Source organism: Ceratotherium simum, chromosome 1 (assembly GCF_057802395.1).
Source record: "Ceratotherium simum simum isolate JZ-2026a chromosome 1, ASM5780239v1, whole genome shotgun sequence".
In the NCBI taxonomy this organism is placed as follows: Eukaryota; Metazoa; Chordata; class Mammalia; order Perissodactyla; family Rhinocerotidae; genus Ceratotherium; species Ceratotherium simum.
In genome coordinates, this window is record NC_141900.1 from 97,332,493 (window position 1) to 97,349,703 (window position 17,211).

The following is a 17,211-nucleotide window of genomic DNA, read 5'->3' on the forward strand; positions in this document are numbered from 1 at the left end:
TGTGGCCACATCTTCACATCCCTTCTTATCACCAGATAAACAAGTGTCCCTGAAGGAAATCAAAATTGTGAATAAAAATGCATTTATTACTGGTTGTAGGTTGCTCGCTGATAATGGTGGTGATGGTGGCGATAAGTTTAAATTACATTTGTCTAGCACAAACCCATTTCCAAATACTTTTTAAAATCTCATTTTTGAGAAGAAGCCAGGTCAATTATTACATATTAAAGTTAATTTTCCATTGTTATCCATAGGGTCTGATTTGTTAATGTAAAAAACATGAGTTAGTGCAATATATGGATGTATGTCAGCCAGTCCTGAACATTCTGAGGTCACTTCCAGTTGCTGCAATAGGACTACGTTATTCTTAGAAGGCTGGACACTGGGGTTGTAGTGATCTGAGGGTTACAGATCCAGCAGGAGCAGAATGAAGAACTAGATACAGTTCAAAGCCCTATTGTAAATCACCCTGTTGCACAGATTTCCCCAGTGTGGGAAGGCTGCCTCTAGACACTTTTCTACTGGCCACAAGGAGGCGCTATGGTGTCATGGGTAGCCAAAAGTTGTAGTGAATTTCCTTGATACTCTGAAAAATGTATCTAGACAGAGGAATTCCAGGGCTTTGTTTCTGTACTAAGGTGGAGATAGATTGCAGACATCAGTTATTCATCTGTGATGTGGATAATAAAACACAAAGATATTATCTCAGCAGGTTTATAAGTGAGACTATAGCAGAGGCTATGCCTGTGTTGAGGAACCTCTGAGCTGCCTTATATGATGTAAGAAATTAAGAGTGAGATGGAGAGGCCTGGATGAACATGGGGCAGATGTAGGAACAGGGACAAATAAGGGAAAACTACATCTACTTCATACCTGATCCAGCCCAGCCCAAACTCCCCTGCCAAGTAGGAAGCTGTATCTAATATCACACCAAAAGTGACCCTTGCCCTGATGAGGTCGACAGCAGCCCTGTCATCACAGGCAGATCTACCTATCAGGCACCAGGGGCTCCCTGAACTCCCACCTCTCAACCCAGAGATAAGAATCTGGCACAGACAGACACCTCTTTTCTGTTCTGACTCTGCTATGGGTCTCAGGCTTCTTCACTGTGTAGCTCTTTGTCTTCTTGGAGCAGGTGAGTCTTGGTTAGAAAGGACGTCTTTGACTAATGCTATCATGTCCTCAGTTACGTGCCTTCATTTTACAGCAGCAACATCCATCTCCTTTGTGACTCCGTATCTAAATTTTCCTTCTCTCTCTGTAGGTCATATGAGCACCATGGTCACTCAGAACCCGAGATACCAGGTTACCAGGAAGGGAAAAGCAGTGACCCTGAGTTGTTCTCAGAATCTGGATCATGAGTACATGTACTGGTACCAACAGAGGCTGAGCCAAGCACCAAAGCTGCTGTTCTACTACTATAATAAGCAATTTAACAATGAAACGGACACCTCCGACAACTTCCAACCCAGCCGTCCCAACACGTCCCTCTGTTCTCTTGGCATCCGCTCGCCAGGCTTGAGGGACTCAGCAGTGTATCTCTGTGCCAGCAGCATGGACACAGAGCTAAAGTGTTACCTCCCCTCTGCTCATAAACCTCTCTGTTTCCCAGATCCAAGAGCCTTCTTAGACCTCCCTCCCCTCCCTCAGCAGCATCAGGAAGTGGGTTTATGGGTCTCCTTATCTCCTTTGTAGACAAAAGATGGGCATAAAACTACAAAAACCATTGACAGTTACGCCAACTGTTTAAAAGTGGTTACACTGCCCCAACATTCGGTTTGTGGTATTTTTCCAGAATCATCTTAATCATCCATTCTGTTCTCTTTGGTAGATAAATCGGAAATTTTTTTCAGTTGTTTTTTTTTAGCCTAAGTTGGAGACTTAGAAATACATTCAAGGGCATGCCCAGTCAACATGGAACCCCGCTCTCATGAATCCTTGCCCTAAGGAGAAGAAACTGCCCTCACAGGCAAGTTGATGCGATCTCACAGTTTTCTTACCAAGTAGGAAAATTAGAACTGCTAAAAATTTGTGGCAAATTTGAAGACAAATGAATTGCCGGTGACATACATGATTCACAACATATGTAACTATTTTGCCTGAATAAATCTGTCTATGAACCATTTAAGTGGCATATAAATAGGACTCATATCAAAAGCTAGATGCTGTGCTTTGGAAGATATATTAAAATTACTAGCTTGGCCCTAATTTTTAACATTAACAAAAAATATAAGCACTGCATTTTCTTTGAAACAAAAGGAATTTTTGCAATCTATTAGAACATCTTTCTAAAAACCAATATGTATCTTATGGTCTTTAGTAGACTGAAAGATTTATGATGACTGATTGAATAAGTGGATGCATGAGTGAATAAAGTTTATCAGTACAAGAAGGAATCGGCATCTGTGAGCTATGAGAGCCCTGACTCAGAGGATGAGAATGAGTCTTCTTTTTAATTTTGAAGAACATGTAGACATTCCCACACAGCAATCGTTTATTACATCACCACATATAGTCAACAGTAACATCACATGTTTCCAATTTTTAAATCAAGAAGCCAAAAAGTACCACCCAAAAACTGTCATCTGGGCCACCTACCATCTAAAAATATCCTGCTTTTCCTCTCTCTTTTACTCACCATACATCTACACTGCTTTTCTCACAAATTATGAAAGCTTGTATTTTTTATTCACCTGCCTAGGTTTCAATTTTTTCTTCCATAAAATGAGATGTTTTGGCTAGATGTCTCTGGGGCCTCTTCTCACATTTTATGGTTCCATGATACAGTCTAGAAATTTGATGCAGCTTGAGTGAAATGGCTAAAGAATTCAACCAGGAGGCAGATTAGAGCTTCTTTAGGTTATGTAAACGCTCCACATCCTCCTGAATAAAGGGAGGAGAAAAATGAAGAGCAAAGACTCGTCACATTCCAGGCCCAGTTAACATACGAGACCTGGGACTGAGGATACAGATGCTTCTGCTGCTCTGGTCCCCTGTCGGATCCTTGTACCTGGTTGTCTTTGGAAGGTGTGATGACGGAGAAAGAGGTGGACAGGGCATGGTTTGATGCGGCTAAGCAGAGCAGTAGAGAATTCCCTTGTTCTTTAGGGGTGTGGAGGCCACTAAAAGTGTGAGGACACATTTAGGGAAGGAGGAAATTAAAGTCTTAGGAGAATCTGATTTAAAAAACTAGAAAACAAACATGAAGTCATGGTGTTGGATGCTCTGGGAGTTTAGAGAGAGCAAGGGTGCAAGAGTGAGTGGCGTCTTTTTTTTTTTTGCGGTAAGAACACTTAACATGACATCTGCCCTCTTAAAATTTTAAGTGTAACATAGTATACACACACAATAAGATATTATCCGGCCTTAAAAGAGAAGGAAATTCTGTAATATGCATGGATGAACCTTGAGGACATTATGCTAAATGACGTAAGCCTGTCACAGACGGACCAATACTGCATGGTCCCACTTCTACAGGAGTGAGTGGATCCTTCCTGGGGTATGTCTCATCCCAGCTTCCTCTCATCTCTCTCATTTTTGTTCAGGACTTTCATTCCCAGCAGATTTTAAGAGTAGACATCTTTTAAGAGTAGAATCTCTGTGAAGATCCAGTGCCATCACATGAAATTACAGAAACTATTTTCTGGAACTTTTAGCTACCTCTACAGATCTTAATATTTATTGTGAGCCTTATCAAGGGCCCCAAACCCACCTAGAAGAGAGGAAATAGTCCAGGTCCTCCAAGAAGCAGATTCCAAGCCTGGATTAGTCATGAAGGGATTTAGTAGAGAAAACGCCTGTGAGAGAAAATGAGAAGGAAGCTGAGGAGGCTGGGCCATCAGACTGTGCTGCAGACCTGACTCCTGTAAGGAGAGAGGGAAGGAAGAAAGGAGGAAAGGAAGAGAAAGGGAGGAAGGAAGCAAGAAAGGAAGAAAAGTATGTCTTAGATTGTACTACAGTTCTAAGAAAATCTCAGCCATTCTGGGCGGATCCTTAAGCCAAAGTGGAGCTATGGAGCTTCTGTCCTTTGGCCTGCCTCTCTCATTGGCAGAACCTCTGCACCTCGGCTCCAGAGCGGGGGGCAGGGGCAGTGCCCACTTCTCTTAGAATGATCCGCCTGATCTCTGAGTGGGTCCCTGGGTGGGGTGGTATGCCCTCGTCTTCTTCACTTGCTCCTCCCACCATGGAATCTCTACCCTACGAGCAAGCCAGAATGCGGTAGATCGGGGCCTAGTATTCTTGGTCTGTTGTTTCTGGAATAGAGGGTCCACTCTATGTTGTGCATGGGTGCTGGGTGGAGGAAGGTCTGGGTCTGCACCAACAATAGCGTTTCTACAACATGGAGCTGGTGGGAATGAGAAGTGCCAGCGGCCTGCCCCTCCCTGGGGAAACTGGAGGATCCCAGTGTTCTCCTCCACACGCACAAGGAGCGGAGCTTCTGGTGCCCTGAGCTTGGGGTGGTGCAGGAGGGAGGGGATCTGGCTCAAACGTCACAGATTCTCGCTGCTCTTAAGGAGATTTAGTAGGTTTTCTTGAAGAGGTGTTTCTTCATTCACTGTAGGCCTTTGGGACAATTTTCAGAGGCTTTAAATGATTGTTTCTAAATTTTCAGCAGTTATGTTTTTTTCGCTGGGAAGAGGGTATTCAAAGCTGCTCATGCTGCCATTCTGGAAGTGCTTCTCACCCCAATAAAACTGTTTATGTAAACAAGTGGCCAGTAATTTGCCAGTTCCTGGTCTGGCCTAATTTTGTCCCACCACTAAAGCATGGCCATTCTGAAGATTCTAGTGAATCTTTTCTGTGGTTCCTCTCTAGTATTTTTTGAAGTTTCATCCTACACAGACACAGATTACTGTTGAGACAAAAATATTCTGATCCCCATGAAGATTTCTGGAGTTCTTGGTATAGCTTCCTCCTCTCTGGTAGTCTTCCTCTCAAATTCTAGTTGCCTTTATTCCCTCTATCTTTCCACCTTGAACTCTTCAGCTCAGAACAGTTTTTGTGCTCTGTTGTTCCCTTCTCACTGTGTAGACATTGCCTCATTTTTTCTTGCTTTAGAAGAATCACAGTCTTGCGCTGCCTGTTTTCCAATAACAGAGTACAGTTGTTTCAGATATTCTGTTTCCTGCTTTTGCTTGTACAGAGCAGAATTCTAAATTTAATGGGTAGATTTAGGTTTAGGATTCTGAAAAAAAAAAAATGAAGAAGTCAGAAATAAGAAATCTAATTGAAAATGATGTGGATGAAGCTGATGGAACAAAATTTCCAGGACTTAAGGTATACTCAGAATTGACAAAAGCTTCAAAGAGATCAAGCAGCAGAGAAACAAAAATAAGTCTTTGGTCTAGGAAGTATATAATTTTAATCTTTAGGAGAATACTTTCATAAGATTGGAAATATTTCCTGAAAAAGCTGAAGATGGCATCCAAAGGAGTGATTCCTCTGTGACGAAAGCAAAGGCGTCTTTGTATAAAGAGTATTGGATTCCTTGAAGTGATCACGTCACAGAGTAGCTGCTCACAGGGGATGAAAAAGCCTCAGAGAAAGCCACCTGCCTCTGTTCTTTCCCTAATTCTACCATGTGCCTGATAGTTGTCTGCTTCATGGTCCTTTGTCTCACGAGTGCGGGTAAGTCCCTGTTCTGAACTTGTCAGCACCCTGCTTTAAGACTTTCCTCCATGTCATCAGACTCCCTCATGGGCAAAGTCTCCAACTTTCGTCTGCTTTCTTCACAGGGGCCCTTGATGCAGAAGTCACCCAGACTCCAGGGCACCTGGTGAAAGGGAAAGGACAAACAGGAAAAATGTATTGTGTCCCCAAAGAAGGACACCGTTATGTTTTCTGGTATCAACAGATTCGGGCAAAAGAGTTCAAGTTCTTGATTTCCTTCCAGGATGAAAATAGTTTTGGTGAAACAGAGATGCCCAAGGAGAGATTTTCAGCTAAATGTCCCCCAAACTCACCCTGTAGCCTGGAGATCCAGCCTACAGAGCTGCAGGATTCAGCCATATATCTCTGTGCCAGCAGTGAATCCACAGTGTTCAATATTAGCTCATCTTCGTGCACAAACTCCTCCTGGGCCCAGCTCAGGAAGCAGGTTGTTTACTAATTTGAGGGGATATAACAGAAACTAACTAGAGGTAACTTGAGGCAAACAGGAATTTATTGTGAGGCTAAATGTATGTCCTGTAGAACCCCAAACTAAGGACACAGGAATTTCTCAGGTACAAACTGGAATGAAGTCCTGGAATCATGATATGGCTCGTTAGTCAACTTTTATTTCTTTTTCCACTTTGTTGGCCCCATTATTCTCCCTTATTATAAATTGTCTCCTCCATTTCTTAGATCTCATAATGAGTAGAGGATTATAGAGTCTGATGTTAGCCCTCCAGCGACACTGAGAAGGACCAACTCAACTTTTTCTCATGTGAGATTACAAATCCAGAGAACAGAAAAAGTTGATTCTGCTTTACTCAAGAACATGCTCTTGGAAAACTCAACGTTAACCAAGGACGCTGGGTTATTTTGAACAACATGACAGCTGGGACCTGTCACTTTGACCTAATGGATCAAAGATTTCAAAGAGAGGAATTATCTAATTTGGGGCCAGGACACCAAATAGGTGTTCATCACAAGTGAGGGGTGAAAGGTAATTAAAACATTTACTGGACACAGAGAACCTAGGAAAAGAGAAGGAGTTAGAGAGGGGGGTCAAATTCTTAGTTTTTAGAACAATGTTAGACCAAGTGAAGACTCGGGCTAACTTCTTTTTAAGGAGTAAATCCAGGTTTAGTTAAAGTGTGACAACTTCAGAACCCATAATGCTACTAATTAGTTTCTATGGAGATGAGGGAGGAGGCAGATTAATGTGTTCTCAGTGGAAAAATATTTAAAGTGCAGACAATTGAAAATTGACGTGCTGACACCTGAAAAATCCTCAGGTATGTGATCAATATTATAATGAGGGACCATACATTCAACATCAATGGAAGTGAAGGTGGCATTATGGCAGTAACTCTACCTTGGGAGGTCATTGCACCTACTTAGAGCAGACACAGCATTCAAAATACCTCTACTACAATTTGATGATCCATTCTGTTTACAAAACTGGTCATTTCTACACCACTCACCGCTCAGCTTTAGAGAAGTTTATATATTCTTTCTAGTCACATCTGCTCTTATTTCTGTGTAAGGTGAACCTACTTATTTTACTCCCAGAAGTCCAAATATACTTCTTTTCTCAGGCAAAATTTCATTCTGACCCCTTAAAACAGAAGCTCTCACTTTTCTGATCTATCTAATGTTATAGATTTTTATTTCAAGTTCCTTTTCTAGCGCTCAAAAATGAGTGCTCCTTAGTGTTGATTTGTGTACCTCTCCAAGTCCAATCTATGGTTAGTGACCCACACCTTTGCTTTCATCACAGAGGTATCACTCCTTTGGATGCCATCTTCAGCTTTTTCACGGAAGATTCCCATTCTATTTACTAGACAAAGTTTTATTTTTGTTTTTCTGCTGCTTGATCTCTTTGAAGTACTTGACAATACTGACTATACTCCAAGTCCTAGAAATTTCTCTTCTCTTGGCTTCATGCATGTGGTTTTCAATTACGTTTCTTATTTCCTATGCATTCTATTTTTTAATGAAGTTTCCAGAACCTATATCTATCCATTAAATATTCCCTTTCTCAGAAAAATTCCTCGTGCTCTATTTAAACTTTAACATTCTAATTTAATCATGAACTCCTTTTCTTCTTCTTTTTTGTTCAATTATCCTACTAAAAATCTCTACTCAAAAATAAATTTAAAGTGTGTTCTGAGAAAACTTGCCTCAGTATCACCCGAGGTTTAGGTTAAACAGGCATATTCTAGGACATTGTCATGATTTCAGAGTCAGAATTTCTGGAACTGGGTTATGGGAATACATATAATTTTGCCAAGCCCCTGGTAATCTTTGTTCGTGCTCAAGTTTGAGAAATTCTAAGAGAACTTTGTAAGATTGATAAAACAGCAACTGTGGTGTAGAGCTCCCCCGTTTTCTTCTTGCTTTTTCTTTTTCTTCTCACTCTCTCTTTTTCACTTTTCCACTACTTCTTACATCTTCCTTAAACTTCAACTTTCTTAAGAACCCTCGAGTGGCTTTGGTGCCTGTTTACATCATCCGTGTAACAAAATATACTTGAGACCAAACCTTTGGATCAAGGATTCCCCTCTTCTGTAGAAGGTGTCCCTGGAGCTGTGGGTGTTGCCAGGGACAGTGCTGTCATACCCAGATCCTATCTTGTGGCCTTGAGGGAGCCCAGAACTTCCATTCCTCTTCGCTGCTTTGCATGAGGAACCATTGCTGGGAGAGCCATATCCTGCCTTGATCTTGCCATGGACACCAGGCTCCTCTGCTGGGGGACTCTCTGTCTCCTGGGAGAAGGTGAGATCAGGAGTGTATGAGAATTTGTGTAGAAGATGCTGTCCTAGGGCTCCCCTTCACTCTCTACGGCCTCTGTCTTCTCCACAGAACACACAGACCCTGGAGTCAGCCAGACCCCCCAGGCACAGGATCACAGAGATGGGAAGGGGGTGATTCTGAGATGTGATCCAATTTCTGGCCACATACTTGTTTACTGGTACCAATAGAATCTGAGGCAGAAAATGGAGTTTTTGATTTCCTTCCAACATTAAAACACTGCAGCTGAATCGGGGATTTCCAAGGAATTATTCTTAGCCTAAAGACCTAATGGAACATATTCCACCCTGAAGATCCCTCCTGCAGATTTGGGGACTCAACTCTATCTCTGTGCCACAGCAGCACCAGCACAGTGCTGCTGAGCCAGTTCCTCCTGTGCAAATGCGTTGACTTCTCCCCTCTCCCCTGAACTCTAGGAAGACATTTCAAAAGACTCCTTCCTTGTCTTCCTGCCTCAGAAGAAAGAAGCAGGTTGATTGTCGTGGCTCCAGCTGCAACCAGTAGAGAGCAAGAGCATAAGTTATTTTTTAAATTATTGTGTTGGGCATGCTTTAGGACATGGGCTTCTCAAATTCCTAAAAAATAACACAGATAGGCAATCTGTGGATTCTAAGTTTAGAAATAAAGGTCCCCACACAGTTTTCAAGTGCAGAGGCCAGATATCCGAGGTTGATATTACCTTACCAAATGCTGAGAAATTCCTACTGATTTTACCTCAAATAACTTCCCTGCAAACTCTGTACCCCATGGAGGTGATGACTTCTTTGTTTGTGGAACAAGAGAGTGATGACTACTACAAGTTTATTATAGTCCTTTTATCAGAGGTCTTCACCCTCCACAAATCTAAGGGTCCCTCAAAGGCAATGATTAAGTAGGAATAACTGTGAGGGTACAGCAACTGCAACCGTCTTAAAAGGAAAGAAGCCAGAGAAACACTGATTTATAATCCCCATTCAGGAATTATTCCAGGGAATTTAGACCTCAAATCCAGGGGAGCATGGAGTATTACTCTGTGCAAACACTCGATTGCTCCCTTCTCTCTCTTGCAGGTCCCAACTCAAGGAGAGTGGAATCGGAGTCAGGAAATCTGCTTCCTGATCCCAACTCTGTTTTTTTTTTCTTTTTTTTTTAGCTGTAAGAAACTGGCAAATGCCTTCACCTCTCTGGGACTCAGTGTTATTTCTTTAAACTAGAGACTTGCACTATTTGGTCTCCATGATCAGACATAACTATGATTCTTTGACTCAGAATATCTCCATTTTTCCCACATGTGTGACCACTAGGGATTGCTGTGGAAGACAAGTCATGGCTATCTGGCAGTAACTGAGCATAATTGCACATGTAGACAGCACAGATCCAGAGAGCATCTGGTTGGAAGGGACATTATAGGTCATTCCTGTCTGCCTCAATGTTGACACTGACTTAAAATGTGCTTATGTCAAAGAAAATAGTATATGTTTCTTGCAATCTCCCCCAATGATGCCAGCTGGCAGTAAAGGAGCATGACAGAAAGTCGACCATGTAGGGCGGTCATATAGTCTGGTTCACCATGGCAGCCCTGGTTCAGGCCTGCTGTCCTGGCATAATTATTAATAGTACCCTCTTTAACGTAGTAAAAGGTCCCTTATTGGACAATAAACTAACATGACCACTGTTGATCATAACACTAACTGTCACATCCTTCTGTTAAAATTAAATTGTTTATTAATATTGTAGTGAATTTTGTCAAAGAAAATTTATTCAGACACTTGTTAAAACCATAAGGCAGACTTTATTCAGGGGAACTGTGCAATGGGGTTTTGCAGTTCAGGGAGGCAGATTGGGCTCAATTCTGAATACAATAAGGAAAAGTGGGAATTTATAGCCAGGGAGCAGGGAGCCAGAGCGGGCCAGTGGGTGGAGAATTACTAAGAGGGAACATCAGGGGAAAAGGGGATTCTGGTTAAACTAACCTTGCAGGATTCTTGCTGAAGGCAGACCAGCATGGTCAGACATCGCTGGGGGTCAGTGGGGGACAAGGAATTTTGTCAGATATCAAGGGTCCTCAAATATTATGGGTGGGGGATTCTGGCTTACTGACCTAGCAGGATTCTTGCTAAAATTTGGCTTTTGAGGACTGCCCAACAATGAGGCCTAGCTGAAAAAGAGGACAGTGGACTCCTGAGGTATAGAATGGACAGAATTTGAAGACTTATCTGTTGTAAGAGGTGAGGGAGATTAAAGAGACGAAGATGATCCTTACATTTTGAGAACAACAAGATGGTCAACAAATCCAGGGATCACAGATGAAAGAGACTATTCAACAAAGGGATTCACTTTGGGTCGTTTTGAAGTTGAGGTACATTTGAGGTATCCACGTGGATATCCTTGTAATTAAAAGAAACTCCCTTTCTCCTCCTTCCATGGCCAGTGTCCTCACCCCCTCCTGCCCCACACTCCAAGGCTTACACACACACAGGCACATGCACACACATTCACACACACACATACATTCACACACCTACTAAGACATCCATGGAAAGGCACACATTAGCTTCCCCCTCACCACGACCTTCCCCAGAGGAGGGTAGTATCAGATTTAAAAGGCAGTCTAATCTACTTCATTTTTATTAACAATTTTGTTTTATTACTGCCCCCACTTGCCTAAATCTTGTTATATATAACAAGAATACTGTTCTGGCTTCGTAAAAGCTAATCCATGTTTCCACTTTTACTATTAAGAGACATGTAATTGTCAATTAGCATAAATTTACCAACAGAAGTGAAAGAGTTGTACGCTGAAAAGTGCAGAACACTGCTTGAAATAAATTAAAGAAGATCTAAATAAATAGGAAGATACCCTATGATCATGCTTTGGAAGACATAATATTGTTGAGACAGCAAAACTCCCCAAATTGATCTACAGAATCAACTAAATCCTTATCATAACTCCAGCTACATTTCTTCTCCCAGAAATTGTTACTAAAATTCATATGGAAGTCCAAGGTACCAAAATTAGCAGAAACAATTTGAAAAAGAAGGAAAAAGGTGGACAACTCACACTTCCCCATTTCAAAACTTACCACAAAACTACAGAAATCAGGTTGGTGTTGTAGTGCAAGAGGATAGATAGATAGATCAATGGACAGAATCGTGAGTCCTCAAACACACCCATCCATTTATGGGGAATTGATTTTAGATAAGAGTGCCAAGACCATTACACTGGGAAAGAACAGTCTTTTTTAACAAAATGTGCTGGGAAAACGGGGTATCCATGTGCAAAAGAACAGAGCTTGATTCCCTCCTCATATCATATACACAAATTAACTCAAAATGGATCAAAGACCTAAATGCAAGAGCTCAAAGTATAAAATTCTTAGAAGAAAACAAAGATATAAATTTTCATGACCATAGAATAGGCAATGATTTGTTAAATATGACACCAAAAGTACAGGCAACCCACAGAAAAACTAGATCAATTGGACTTTTTCAAACTTAAAAAATGTTCATGCTTCAAAGGACACTTTCAAGGAATTTAAAGACAACCCCCAAAATTATATAAATATTTGCAAATCATATATATATATCACAAGGGACTTGTATCCAGAATACATGAAGAACCCTAGAACTCAACAATAAAAAGATAAATAATCCAATTAAAAGATGAGCAAAAGATCTAAATACACATGTCTCAAAAGAAGATATACAAATGGCCAATAAATACATGAAAATATGCTCAGCATCATTCATCATTAGGGAAATGAAAATCAAAATCACAATGAGGTACCATTTCACATTCAGGGGTGTGTAATAAAAATGACAGGTAATAACAAATATTGGTGAAGATAAGGAGAAATTGGGAACTTCATGCATTGCTGATGAGAATGCAAAATGCTACAGCCAATGGATAAGACGGTGGGCAGTTCCTCAAAATTTAAACACAGAATTACCACATAACCCAGCACTTTCACTCCTAGGTATATACCCAAACAATCGAAAGCATGTGTCCACACAAAAAATTTTGCATGCACGTTCAGAGCAGCATTATTCATAATAGCCAAAAAAATGGAAGCAATTCAAATGGCCATCAATTGATGGGTGGATTAAGAAAATATGGTATATTCATACAATGGAATATTATTCAGCCATAAAAAGAAATGAAGTTCTGGGGGCCGGCCTGGTGGTGCAGCGATTGTGTGTGCACACTCTGCTTTGGCAGCCTGGGGTTCACAGGTTCGGATCTCGGCACGGACCGATGCACCTCTTGTCAAGCCATGCTGTGGCGGTGTCCCACATAAAGTAGAGGAAGATGGGCATAGATGTTAGCCCAGGGCCAGTCTTCCTCAGCAAAAAGAGGAGGATTGGCAATGGATGTTAGCTCAGGGCAAATCATCCTTACAACAACAAAAAAGAAAAGAGGTTCTGATACACACTGTAACATGGATGAACCTTGAAAAAAATATGCTCTGTGAAAGAAGCCAGACATGACACAGCACATATTGTATGATTCCATTTATATAAAATGTCCAGAATAGGCAAAAATCAGAGACAAAAAGTAGAATAGTTGCCATGGGCTGGAGAGAGGAGTGAATGAGGGATGACTTCTAATTGGTACGGGGTTTCTTACTGGGATGATGACAATGTTCTAAAATTAGATAGTAGTGAGGGTTGCACAGCTTTGTGAATATACTAAAAACCACTGAATTGTATACTTTTAAATGGTGAATTTTATGTTATGTGAATTATTAGCTTAATTAAAAAAAATATCTGGCAGCTCAACCTAAAGTGATTTGACTATTCTACCTTAAATTTCAGAAAAAAGAGTATATTTTCAGGAGATACCATTACGAATAGGAGAATGTGTTGTCTTAATTTGTATTGTATATCAACTTTATTGATGAACTTGCCAATCTTCTAAGAATATAAAACATTTTACAAACTTCTCAATAAATGTACTCTTTAGGTGGTTTAAAAATTAACTGTACATGATAACATAGACGAGTCTCTAAATAAGTACAATGATGGAAATAAGCCAAACATGAATGAGTATATACTATATTATTCCATTTATATGAAAATCTAGAAAATGCAAGCAAATCAATAGTGACAGAAAGCAGAACAGTGATTGCCTAGTGATGGGACAGGAGTGGGAAGGGTTGGGAGGAAAGATTGTAACACGACATGAAGAATATTTTTGGGGTGATGGACATGTTCATTATCTTAATTGTGGTGATAGTTCCAGGTTTGCATACATATGCTAAAACTTTTTAAATGTGTGCAGTTTATTTGTATGTCAGTTATGCCCCAATAAAGCTGTGTTTTTAATTGAGATATAATTGACAGGTAACATTGTGTAAGTTTAAGATGTACAGCATGTTGATCTGATACATTTATATATTGCAATATGACTATGACAAAATAGTGTTAGCTAACACCTCTATCACACCACATAATTATTATTTCTTTTTTGTGGTGACAACAATTAAGATGTAGTCTCCTAGCAACTTGCAAGTTTATAATACTGATAACAGTGGAAAGGAAATCCAAAAGCGTTTGACAAAGTGTCTAAGCCAATAATTTACTTGTTTGGAGACAGATAAGTGAAATTAAATGGTATTTTATACCCTAAGTATCTTCTAAACTTACTCAGTATCTCCCAAATTAATTTTTATTATCCATCTATCTGTAGTTTAGCCAATTTGTACCCTGTTAAGAAATGTTCCTTTAAGTGAGGGTTCCTTAAGTGAGCCCTGCACATCACCAGGGCTTTAAATGACAGAGAATGAGGAAGAAAAGTGAGGGCTTATATTCTGAGGCTTTAGCCACTGGGAAGAATCTTCAGCCCTTTGCGTGCTCATGGTGGAAGGAAGGTACCTGTAGTTTTGTCAGAAGAGCCAAGTACGAAGATCTGAAAGAGGAAGTTTGACCAGGTAAGTTACAAGTGCCAAAGGCATTACATACATTATAGCAATTATTCCACAGCCTTTTGAGTTGCTGAGACCTTGTCATCACCATCACTCTCACCAGAACATCAGGACCACTGCTCTTTAATTCACTACTTGCATCTATTGACACTCATCACGATGTGATTGGTAGCTACATCTAGAGGGAGAAGGTTTGGTTTGGAACATGCAGTAGTGAATAGAAGAGAGTAAAAAGGGGTGGTAAGTCCTTTGCTCTTTATCTCATCCTTTTGATTGGCTTTGAGCCTAGAGACAGAAGACTGGTAATCAGCAGTTGATGGAACCATTCACAAGTTGCTCAGTGAGACTCGGCACATGAGCAGAGTTGCTTTGGGCCCTAAGTAGCAAGGACATCCCAGAGATGATGAGGAGAGAACTCATTTCCTCATGTCTATGTAAACTCCACCACTGCCCTAGCAGCCTGAGGATTAGTGGGTCTAACAGCATCCAGGAAAATTCCCTTTGGGCTAAGCAAGGGTGCTCATTGATGGGCATTTCCATCAAAATCATTGGTGAACAATTTGGTGTATTACCGGGAGAAATAACTTAGTGGATTCGAGTGGTGATGGCAGCTGAATTTTGGTTGAAGTGTACATATGGGGAAGCCAACTAAGTACTCCTCAAAATAATAAAGACTCTTTGAGGGAGGCCTTAGGATCCTGCTATTAATGAGACAAGGCCTTGAGCCACTGTTATTTAGACACTAAAAGTTGACATGATCTATTTCTCAAAGCCTGGAGTCTCCTAGATGTATAGGTTACATCTCCTCCAGGGAGACTGTAGGGCCAATAGGGCAGGATTGTGCCTTTTTCTTCTTTGTATCTTCCTTTCACTATGTCTGGGGCAAAGTAGGCTTTCTCTGGATTTTTGCTCAATGCCACAGAACAGAAAAGAAGAATAGAATAGAAGGAAAAAAGATTCTTCAAATATAGCCATCCCATTCATGATTAAAGAGAATAATACAGATGCATAAATAGAATCACGGGACATGAGGTGAGAGGGAGAGCTTATAGTTTTCCTAATGGTTGTTCTTTGAATTACTTATATCAAAAATTCAAGTACAATAGGAAGTAAGGAGAAAAGTGAATTATAAACCACAAAATAAGGTTCCCTCAAGGTGCTTGAAACCATTGCTTGGCTGAGGTGGAGGAGGAAAAAAGGAAACTGAGTCAAATCATTTCTTGTCTCTAATTTCTTCCCTAGTAATCCTGGTCTCCACTTCCCTGTCACTCAATGTGTGTCCCCAGATATGACATCTGGTCACTACCTCTACTCAGCAGTAGGAGTGGAAAGGTGATACAAGCCAATGAAAGGAAAAAAAAGGAACAAAGGATCAGAAAAAGTACAGAAGGAAATGGTAAAAAATTAATGTTTCAGAAACTAAGGACCAGTAATGAAGACATTCATCTCTCACCTTTCCCTGCATGACACTGAACCCCACACTAACACATATTAATTCAGATTGTATTTATAGTTAAGAAGAAAAGATGTTCCATTCAACTGATGTCCAAGATCAGTTCTGGAGACAACAGGGTCCACTGGAAATCGCGACCTCACAGGAAGACCTGCTCCACGGAAGGCAGCTGTGAGTTCTAGCTTCCTGAGCTGCTGCAATCAGCACCCTTACTGCTCAGCAGTGTATTTCTGTGCCAGATCCTGATTCACATCAATGCAGAGTCACATCCTCTCAATACATAGACACCCTCCAGACCCTGTCAGGGAAACAGGGCGGGCTGGCTGAGGGGACGTGTTGTTTGATTAGCTAACAAATCAGCCAAAAGTCATTCTGAAGGATGAGGTTGGAGATAGGAGAGGACTGTAGAAATAGCAGGGAACATCCCAGCCCATGCTCAGGAACAAAGACTCTGTCTCCCGAAAAAGGTAAATATTATTAAAAACTGGACATAATTTGTCAGGCTAAATATTTACTGACTAACATGGTTCTCTTTCCTTTATTTCTTGTTTGATTTCAAGTACTCTATTGCATGCTTTAGATATAGAATTTTATTTAATCAGCAAGACAACCAAGTAAATGAAATATTGTCTTCATGTTCAACATGAGAAAACATGGTTCCAGGAGTTCATTTTTCTGTCTCAAAAAAAAAAAAAATGAGAGAGAGATAAAGGATACAAACCCAGATCTGTCTGACTCAAAGGGTTGTGCTTTTTATATCATGCTGTGCTGCCTCTTATTCTTTCTGGAATAATCCATGTTTTTCCCTTGCCTAGTGACTATGTAGGTATGTAGAGATGCCAGGATTAAAAACTCCTGCTACAGTATGTCCCAGAGATGGTGGAAATAGCGTTGGACAAATTTGTCTGGAATTTAAGCAATAAGTCTGGCCACAAAATGCTATTCATTAGAGATACACCACCTCAACCTTTTGTTATCTCAGTGAATATTTATTTTACTGTCATCACGCAAGAGATGCTGGGCACCTACAGAAAAGTGTTTATTATCATTTGCTTTGATGAAACAACTTCAAAAATCAAAAGTCAGATGAATGCAAAGTCACTTCAAATACATACAAGGAAGTCCTCTCACCAGGATGGAGTATAAACCACATCACTCCACTGTGTTTCCTGTCTTTTGATTATTGAAATTATTTCACCTGCCCCGCCCCTCCCCTCCATGCCCTGGAGGAGGAAGGGGGGCAGGAAAACTACTAGGGGGACCAAGGAGGGGCAGTGGCTGGGCCTGAGGGGAAGATGGAGAGACCACTGGAAAAAGACACCCCCCAATCAGACCTAAAGTAGGAGGTTTCAGGGTGCACTCACTCCCTTTAAACCTCTAGGCACCTGATTGAAA